General features: G+C 45.4%; 1 protein-coding gene across 3 annotated transcripts in view; it reads left to right on the top strand.

Annotated features, from left to right (window-relative positions):
* Positions 1-849: 849 nt before the first annotated feature.
* Positions 850-9,471, top strand: part of RAI14 (retinoic acid induced 14) — an 85,330-nt gene continuing 76,708 nt past the window's right edge. For 2 of the 3 annotated variants that reach the window (XM_077171213.1, XM_054652518.2), the window contains exon 1: positions 850-1,002. The gene's annotated coding sequence lies outside the window, so the exon portion shown is untranslated. The remainder of the gene's footprint in view (positions 1,003-9,471) is intronic. The other variant, XM_077171212.1, reaches the window with a different exon arrangement.

The raw sequence follows: 9,471 nt of genomic DNA, 5'->3' as shown, positions 1-9,471 counted from the left end.
ACTTGGTACTGCTATAAAGCCCACTTGTGATTCCCACTGTAAGCTCCTATGTAGCCAAACACTACACCAGTTATTAATTTGGATCCTGAATAGTTCTCTTCTCTGAAGAGAAGCCCACTTCTCTTTCTTCTCAAGCAATCCTTTCTACCTAGAGGTCTGACAAAGGGAAGCTTTGGGAAGAACTGAAACACAGGACTTCCTTCATGTGCTGAAGAACTTTTGTTTCCTTAAGAACTTGACATAGATTTGGCCCCTGCCCCCTGCCCCCATCTTTATCCTAAGGAGATCCTAAAGCGCCCAAAGATGGCAGTGGCCTGGCATCCACCTTCAGCCCGGGGGAGACTGAGGAGATGCCTCATTGCAGTTACAACTTCCTTGTGAAGGGAAGAGGAGCAGCAGACACTGATCTCTTTTCTGGGGTGAAGTGACAGGGTCTGAGGGAAAGGCTTGAAGTTGTGTCAGGGAAGGTTTGGATCTGATATCAGTAAAACGTTCTTTCCCAGAGGATGGCTGGGCACTGGAACAGGCTCCCCAAGGCAGTGCTCACAGCTCCAAGCCTGACAGAGCTCAAGAAGTGCTTGGACAATGCTTTCAGACATGCTATGACTCTTGCGTTGTCCAGTGCAGGACCACAAGCTGGACTCTTGATGATCCATCCTTGTGGGGCCCTTCCAATTGGCATATTCAGTGACTCGGTGGCTCCCCGCGCCCCTTCAGAGACACACGCCGGCCCCGAGCCAGCACGGTGGTCTCCGCTCTCCGCCGCCCTCCTCCCCCTCACGGCCGCTCCCGGGGGGGGCGGGGCCGAGCCCCCTCCCCGCGGCCCTCAGCCCCCGCCGTCACGTGGCCGCCGTGTCACGCCGCCCTCCCGCCCCATCCCGCCCCCGAGTGTCCCGGGGCGCTCGGCGCCGCCGCTCCGCCCTTCGGCAGCGCCGTGGATCGCTCGGTGCGCGGCTCCCGGCACAGCCGCGCCGGCGTAGCGGGACGCAGGCGCTCCATGAGGTGAGGGCGCGGCGCGGGCGGCGGGCGCGGCTCCGTGCGCGCTCGGCGGCGGCGGCGGGCGCCGTGAATGGGGCTTTGTGTGCGGCGCCCACCTGCTCCCGCCTCCGCCGCCCGGCGCGGGGGGCTCCGGGCGCTGCCGCGGCGGAGAAACCTCTGAGGGGCGCAGAGGGAGGGAACTTCTCTCTTCTCTTCGCTGGGCGCTGCCGGAGCGCCCCGTTTGCCCGGTGTGGGGGAGCGGGGAGCAGCGGGGGGACGCAGCCCGTGAGTCTCTGCCGCTGGACTGTTTATTTTCATTTAGTCTATAGTTTATGTTTCGTTTGCTGAGTTTTGTTTTGTTTTCTCCTCAAGATGCGTGGCGGGCAGTGACAGCTGCCCGCGGGGGTGAGGGATGGCACCGCCAGTTCGCTGCCCCGCGCCCTGCCCGCCCGCAGAGGGGGCTCCGGGGTCCCTCGGCCCGAGCGGAGCAGCCCCGGGGTCGGGGGTCCCTGGTAGAGCGCGTCCGGCCGGACCCCGACAGCGGCTGTGCCGGTCCCGGGGCACCGTGATGGGGATGAAGTCCTCCCCGGGGGGACCCTCGGAGTCCTCCCTCCGAGCAGAAGGGTGGCCCCGGCTGTCCCGGTGCCCTCCCCGGACGTTTGGAGCCCGTGGAGGGCAGGGTCCTGCCGGGCTCCGCCGGTCCAGGCTGCCGGCCGCGGATCCCCGTACCCCGCGGGCGCGCAAGGGGCTGCGCCTTCCTATGGCAGCGCAGGCTTAAAAGATCCAGAATTTCTGTTGCTGTTAAAAAAAAAAGATTAAGTAGTCTGCTTTAGGAATGGCATCGAGTTTAATCGGGAACCTGTGCTTCTAACTTCTCACAGGGCATGCGGAAGATTTATCTTCCTCTTGCACAGCGTTTGGCAGCACAAGCCTTCTGCAGTCTGCTGTTGCCACTTGTGACATTCTTAACTTTCCCCTTGTGAAAAGAGTACGCTTTAACAGCGTTGCAGGATCTCTAACGAATTCTCCCGCTTGCTTCTATAATAAGCATGAATGTGCTTACTACAGCACTGATATAAAACACTTAGGCTACTTTCATAGAAGCTGAAGTCTCTTTTTGCCTTTTTCTTTTATTCTCCTGTACCCTAGCAGGTTGTAGCTGTGTCATTAAAAAAATAAATAGATCAAATGCCAAAAATTACACATACATCATGTTAGAAAGGTTTTCTGGTGTCCAGGATTAACTAGGAGTAACTGAATTTGTAAATATCTGTCAATGACCTGCTTGGCTCTTGTCTTGGGACACTCATGGAGAGCTGTCAATGAGATTTTATTTACTAAAAGAAGAATTGCATAACAGCCATATGAACCAGAGTGAAAGAGAATTTTGAGTAGAACAACACATTGTATGAGCTCAGGGTTCCCTTGATTTGAAGCCAAGCTCCGTGCCAATAAGTTACTGAGCAGTAGCAGACACCCATCCTTCCTCTAAAATATTGGCCCTCTAAAAAGATTGGCCCTCTGCTATTCTTTTCCCCTTCCAAAAGTGCATCTGCTAGCAAAGCAATAAAATGCTACCTCCTCCCCTCTATTTCCCTGAAACAAGAGATAGATGGATAACATCAAGTGAAGAGACTAGATGGGAGGCTGCTCATCTCATGAAGTGATGTAAGCATTTCATCACTTGCTTGCCTCAGATCTTCCTTTTTTTTTTCTTTCTGTATATTCAGTTTTCCTTCTCCCCCTCACTGATGACTTCATGCCTTTTTGAGGGAGAAGCAGTGATTGGAGAAGCATGAAAGCTGGTTCTTGTGTAAGATGTTGGTAATTTCTAAATCTTGCTGCAACAATACCCTAATCACCTTCCTTTTGGGAGTTGATTGTGGTCTGGTTCTTTTTGCACAGGGATAGTGCTTGAAATAAATATAGGGAAAAAATCCCCAAGGGAAACTAGAACAGATTCAAAGCTTTAGTGCCTTGCTTAATGGCAGACATAGTATAGTATTGAAAATTCCAGAGTAGAAGCACAGCAATCCATAGCATCTTCTGGAGTTATAGATTTGAGCAGCTGGCTCCTGCTGTGTATGTACCTCTTGCATGTCTGAGAAGCCTGCCAGCTTGCCAGCATTTTTTGGAGCTGCTGTCTAAGTGCCTGTGGATGCATACAGGTGATTGAGGTAGTTTGGGCTTTGCTTTCAGAGTTGTCAATCCTGACTGCTCCTTATATTTAGAGTCATCTGATCATGGGCTTTTCAGGTTCAGAGGAAGTAATGCAGACAGGTATAATTCTGGTAATATGTTAGAGCAGAGCTTGTCACTGTCCAGCTGCCAGAGACATGCCAGTCTGCTGAACTCTGGGAGCAGCTGAAGCTCTCCCTGGCACCTTGGACTAGCTGACAGTCCAGGTGCTTGCCAAGGACTACAGGAGTGGAAGCACACAGCAATGAAAGAATACATCCTTCCCTTGTGTTGAAGTCCTGGACAAGATGGGCAGAAACACCTAGAGGTGATGGTGGTGACCTGTGTGCTGAACTTGAGATGGTCACATCTTAGGGAGAGCCTCATGGTTAGTGCATTTTCCTGGGGAGTTTTAGGTCTTGATAAGTCCTTCCTCTGCAGGCAGAACTTGCATTTTAGATGAATGCTATAGTAACTTATGTACATTTTCTAAACCTGTCATAGTCTTCTTTTGGTTTTCTGCCTGGAAGCCATTGCCAGTGCTGAAAATACTGTAAAACACGATGAGTCTTATTTATTTTCCCTCCCACATGAGTCTGTTGGTAGAGGAGAGAGAAAGCCAAATTTGTTCAGTCATTACAACACGAAAAGAATTTGTGTGCTGGTCTGCCTGTGCCTCTGTAACTTCAAGGAGTTGAGCATTTTCCATTTCTTTTCTCATCACTTTTGAGAGGCAAGGAGCTACTGTTAGTTCTTACAGATGTCTGACTTCCCAAAGGCACTTTGGAACACCCTGAATTATCTCTTCAGAGTTTTCACTTTTGAGTACTTCTGAGGACCTTGTTTACAACTACTTGCCTGAGACACCAGCATGTTAACTCTAAGGGATATGTGAAGATTCCTAAGTCTGTGAAGACTGGGAGAAATATCTTAAACACTGTATCTCCTTCTTCAATATTGATACAGCACCTAGTGCTGCTGCTATTGAATATGAATTTCAAAAACCTGAATATAATCAGAAAAAAAATCACTTGATTGTCATTGAGATCATAGAATGGCTGAGGTTTGAAGGAGCTTCTGTGGATCATCTAATCCAACCCCTCTGCCAAAGCAGGTTTGGCTAGAGCAGGTTGCACAAGATCATGATCAGGAAGGTTTTGAATATTTCCAGAAAAGGAGATTCCACAGCCTCTCAGGGCAGCCTGTTCCAGTGCTGTCACCCTCAAAGTAAAGAAGTTCTTCCTCATATTCAGGTGGAATTTCACGTTTCTGTTTATGCTTCTGTTGTTGCCCCTTGTCCTGTCACCGGGCATGCCTGAAAAATGTCTGACCCCATCCTCCTGACACACATCTTTAAAACATTTGTAAGCATCGATAAGATCCCCTCTCAATCATCTCTTCTCCAGGCCAGACAAACTGATCTTTCTCAGCCTACACTTGTGAGAGAGAAGCTCCAGTTCCCTATCCATCTGTGTCCCTCCACTGGGCCCTCTGAAGAAGTTCCTTGCCTTCCTTGAGCTAGGGAGCCTGGAATTGGACACAGCACTCCAGATACGGCCTCACCAGAGCAGAGCAGAAGAACGTCCTTCAGTGTGCTGTCCACACTATTCCCAAAGCACCCCAAAATACAATTGGACTTCTTGGCCACAAGGACATACTGTTGGCTCACATTTAACTTGTCCACCAGGACTCCAGGTCCTTCTGGACAGAGCTGAATTTCAGCAGGCTCACCCCTAACCTGTGCTGGTCCCTGAGCTGCAGCACCCCACACTTGCCTTTGTTAACTTCATGAGGTTCCTGTCTGCCCAGCTTTCTAGCCTGTCCAAATGTCATTGAATGGCAGCATAGATACCATTCCACAAATATCATTTACCAAATGTGGGTGTTAATCTTGCTGAGAGTCTTCTAGAATAGAAAAGATCTGAATTTTTAGTCCTTTTTATTGAAGATTGAAACCACATGAAACTCTCAATTTTTGAATAATGTTAAAAATTATGTTCAGTTTTCATCAGCTAAAGTATTTACCCAAGAGCTTGGTAGCTGAGAAGGGGAGCTGTGTTACCAGCACAGTCTCTGAAAGTATTTCTAGATTCAAGCAGATTCTAGTGGGATGCCCTTCCAAGGTGTTTATGGGAATGGGGCTTGTCAAGTGTCTTAGGTAAATTGCTTTGATACTCCTGTCTTTCTAATTTCACCTCTAATAGGTGACTGCTCTGCCTTAGGCTGTTTCAGAATATTAATCCATAAAGTCATGGGTGTATCTCTTCATAGATTTAATGTTGCAACTGTACAGTTTGTTGTGTTCGATGATTCTGAAGAACATCAAGTTGAATGGTTGATAACAAAATACTAGGAAGGAAGTATAAACAAGTACTAGCTATTGTTATCCGTGTAGGTTTCTCATTTAAGAACTGAAATTTCAGAAGTGGGACTCTAAGGCAGTTTTCTCTATTGCTAATTGCAGCTAGATTCTTTATTTCCAATCTCATTCAGTTGAGCTGAATATTGAACATAGAAAAGTCTTCAGGACTGCACCCAGTCTTATGTATGATCAAACTAAAGAAGATGGTCTCAAAATTAAGGGCCGTGCAAGGGTGTGTGTATGCTTTTGTTTTAGAGACAGGAAAATTGAAGGCAGAGAAGGAGCATCAGTATGTCCCAGTTCATGCAACAAGTCTTGTCTTTTTTGTTGTGCCTGGATGTTGATAGACACCTCCAGACAAAAGAATGAGAGTGGGACTGGAATGAAGTTGTGTGTAAGGAGTAAACGACAAATTTACCTGGACTTAATTTAAGTTAGAATTTTGCCCAGAGTCCTGTCTAGTATGCCAAGTAAACAAACGAGGGCAATGTCACATTTTGAATTTTCTACAACCTGCTCCTGTTCATTGTGTGTAAAGGCCTTGTTGGTGCTAGCTTTCTTCTGGCTGTCTAGAGCTGCATTTGAATACACTGTGTAAACAAACTGCACGTATCCCCAGACTGACCATCTTGCCTGGGTTTATATTGTCTGTATGGCGTTCTCAGAGGCTGATACTTCTTCAGCTGAATCCATTAAAAGAAAATTTAACATTTGCAAATTCTGAATATCAAAGGAAGTGTAAGAGTAAAGAGTTGGTACAAAGTGTCCTGGAGAGAGGAGCGATAGCTGTAGATTTGTTAGTGTTGCATCAGCTGTGGTGCTCTAACTTCTGGACTCAGATGCTTAAATTTGTACAGTTCAGCACATCCTTGCCAGTGATTTGTGAGCAGATAGAGGGAATGCACTAGGTTACCCAAGGCCCTTGCTCTCTCTGATGTTGGATTCTGTTTAGAGTGGGATTAACTGTATATAAATCACTCCCACTCTTGTGTAGTGCTTGGGCTTCTCAGTGCATTTTTCAGTGCATTTTCATTAGTAAGTAATAGTAGATTAACCAAGCCAAGAATTATTTGTCTTTATAGGTAACACTGAGTTTATAAAATTCTGTTCCATTTGTCTTTTCCTATGATAGCAGGGTGGGTTACTCAAGATGGAAAAACTGAGTTGTGCTGATAAAGAGCAGGGAAATGTTCCTGTAGCTTTCGGTCGGATCATACATGCTTCTCTGATTTGGCCTGAGAAATGGAAGAATATGCTCAGCTGGATGGAAATAGGAAGTAGTCAGGGGAGGTGGAGTGTTGGGTGGATTATTGTTTTTTAGGACAGAGTGGGCTTGCTGTATTTATGTGGGAGCAGCCAGAGAGGCTGAGCAATGGCTAATGCCTCCAGGCAGCACTGTGTCTTTGGCCACGTTTAAGGAGCAGCTTGGGTTGGAGCACATTCTTGGTGTTGTGTAGGTCAGGGAAGCTCAGGGATGGGAAGCATTTGTGAAGTTGGATGCTGAAGGTGATCAGCAGAAGGGATGTATTAGTGTGGATGCCTCTGGCTGCTTTGCAGTGCTGGCTGCTGCTAGGCTGTGCTTCTGGGTCAGAGCTGGGCTTGTGGTTTAGAAAGTGATTGTCCAGAGGGTAAATGATGGTGTGCTTTGGGGGAAGATGCTTCTGGGGCCCCTTATTTTCCCTGTGAGAGGAGGTGTAGTCACACAAAGGAGGATGTAAGTGTATAGCAACAGGAGAACTCTTCCACACTCCAGACTCTTTTTTCATTTCCCCCACACCTCCACGTGTGTTGCCAGATCTTGCCTAGAGTCTGTAAATCTTTACTGTAACCTTTCAAGGTTGAAAAAGTTTTTTTGGAGTGTTTTAGAGTGTTTTTGGGAGGGGAAGGGGAAATTAGTTGAAACATTAGTCATGCTTTACTGCGAAAGACATCTGCGTGAGATGGAGGCTTCTCAGGGTGTTCTGAAAGAGGTGTAAGATTTTTGAGACCTAAATTAATTGAATTCAGAATTTATCAGTGAGGAGTGACTCATTAGCATGAACACTGTGCATAATATAAGGTTTTACTGTAAACTTCCAGTCTTGCTTAGGGAAACAAAGTATTTTCCTTATTGCATCACTGGATTTTGGCCCCCCTCAAGGAGTTAATTGTAACATTGTTTGAAAGGCCTTGCTCTGATTTTAATGCAATTTATTGAAAGGGGAAAAAAAGTCAGTATTTTTGTTTACTGTGGTTTGCACAAATCTCACTATAAATCTGCAGGGAAGATTATCCTAATCTGTTTCCTACATTTAAACCTAAATATTGTATTGTGTATTAAAACACAATTGCAATGAAATTGTTGAGGCCAAAGATTGCCACCACTTCAACGTCTCTTGTTCTAGCTAGATAGGTTTACCACCTACCTAAAGATGTTTTTTGTGGCTTGTGTTCCTCAGGGCTGTTTCTTGACATTAAGCGAAAGGAAGATAGAGGACTAGATATTTAATTTTGGAGATAATGGTTAACAGCACGTGATCAGCATTAGCTGTTGAGAATCCCTGGAGTTAAGCACTTATCTGCTGCTAACTTGCTGCAGTTATAAAATGACAGCACTCAGTATTTATTACCACATTCGTTCTGAAAGCAGAGAAATGCCACTATTAGTAGAGATTGCTTCTTGTAAATACCTGTGATTCATTGCAGAAATATTGTTTTGAAGTGTCTTGATGCTCCCTGGTGAATTTCTAGTAGTCACTTCCTATCTTGTAAAACAGGAGAATAATTTTAATGGCGCTTCCTTTATCCCCCCTCGGGCAAGTGAACAGTTGTCATAAAGCTCCAACGAATCAGGATGCTGACCTCCTTTTCCATCAATTCCAATAATTGCACCCTTTGAGAGGGGACTTCCTCCTTTAAACAGTGACAAGAAAAGGCAGCCCTCACCACTTCATGCATTTTTATCTCTACAGTGGAAGGATTATGGGCATTATGATGCACAAACTGTAATCTGAATGTTTGTGTTTAACTATATCATATGGAAAAAATACAGATGTGAAAAGCACACTAAGCTTGGGAATGCTGTTTTTGTGTTCTTGAGCATGCTTTTTTAATTATGCTGAGGATTTGAGTTTCACATTCAGTGTATAAAATGTGCTTTGTCCTTTCTCACAAGAGGGACAGTAATGTATTAGGAGTACTTGCAAAACTTGTTAATTAGACTCTCCTATAGGTTCCTCAGAGGAGAGGGTCCAGCTTTGCAGCTGCTCTGTGTACCTACAAGGAGTTTTCCTCTCTCCCATAGCCTTGTAGTTGAGCACTTTGTCTTCCTTGGGAGCTATAATAAATCTTTTGTCCATAGGAGCCAAAAATGCTGAGGGAGTGGGAAGGGGAAAGACAGCCTACAGCAGACAATTATTTGGCAATCTGTATGTGAGGAAAGATTTCTTGTTTTCAATTCCCTGTGCACGGGATTTATTTATACTTCATTAACCAGTCAAATTAAGCAGTTTGCTTTTTTTAGTCAAAGTATATTTAAGTTATAAAATATGAAATCCTGTTAAGTTTTGGGTTTTGAGGGATATTGTATAATGTTTCATGCCTTTAAAGTTTCTTTACATTGTTCTTTTTTTTTTTTTCCAATAAAATTTGGGGGTTGTTTGGTTTGGTTTGATTTGGGTTTTTTTTTTTTCTTTGCTGGTGTGGTATGTAAAGAAAGCCAGGTGAGTAATGGAATTTGTCTTGTCTGTACCCTGGCATTTGCAGTTCTCATCATCCTTGATATTACTGGAGGATAATTTAGAAGATTATTGGGCTCTTGCTGAGGTTCAGGCTCCTTTCCAGTGCAGGTTATGACAGCTGTAATTTAAAAACTTTCTCAAAAGTTTGGGTAGGTGTAGCAGAAACAAAGTGGTATGCTTCTCTCAAAGCAATCTGAAATAATTCCTTTTTTTTTGATTGTTCAGTTATTATTT

The sequence above is a fragment of the Agelaius phoeniceus genome, chromosome Z (genome assembly GCF_051311805.1).
Source record: "Agelaius phoeniceus isolate bAgePho1 chromosome Z, bAgePho1.hap1, whole genome shotgun sequence".
NCBI lineage: Eukaryota > Metazoa > Chordata > Aves > Passeriformes > Icteridae > Agelaius > Agelaius phoeniceus.
Note: the sequence above shows the minus strand (reverse complement) of the source record. Positions and strands in the feature narration are given on the sequence as shown.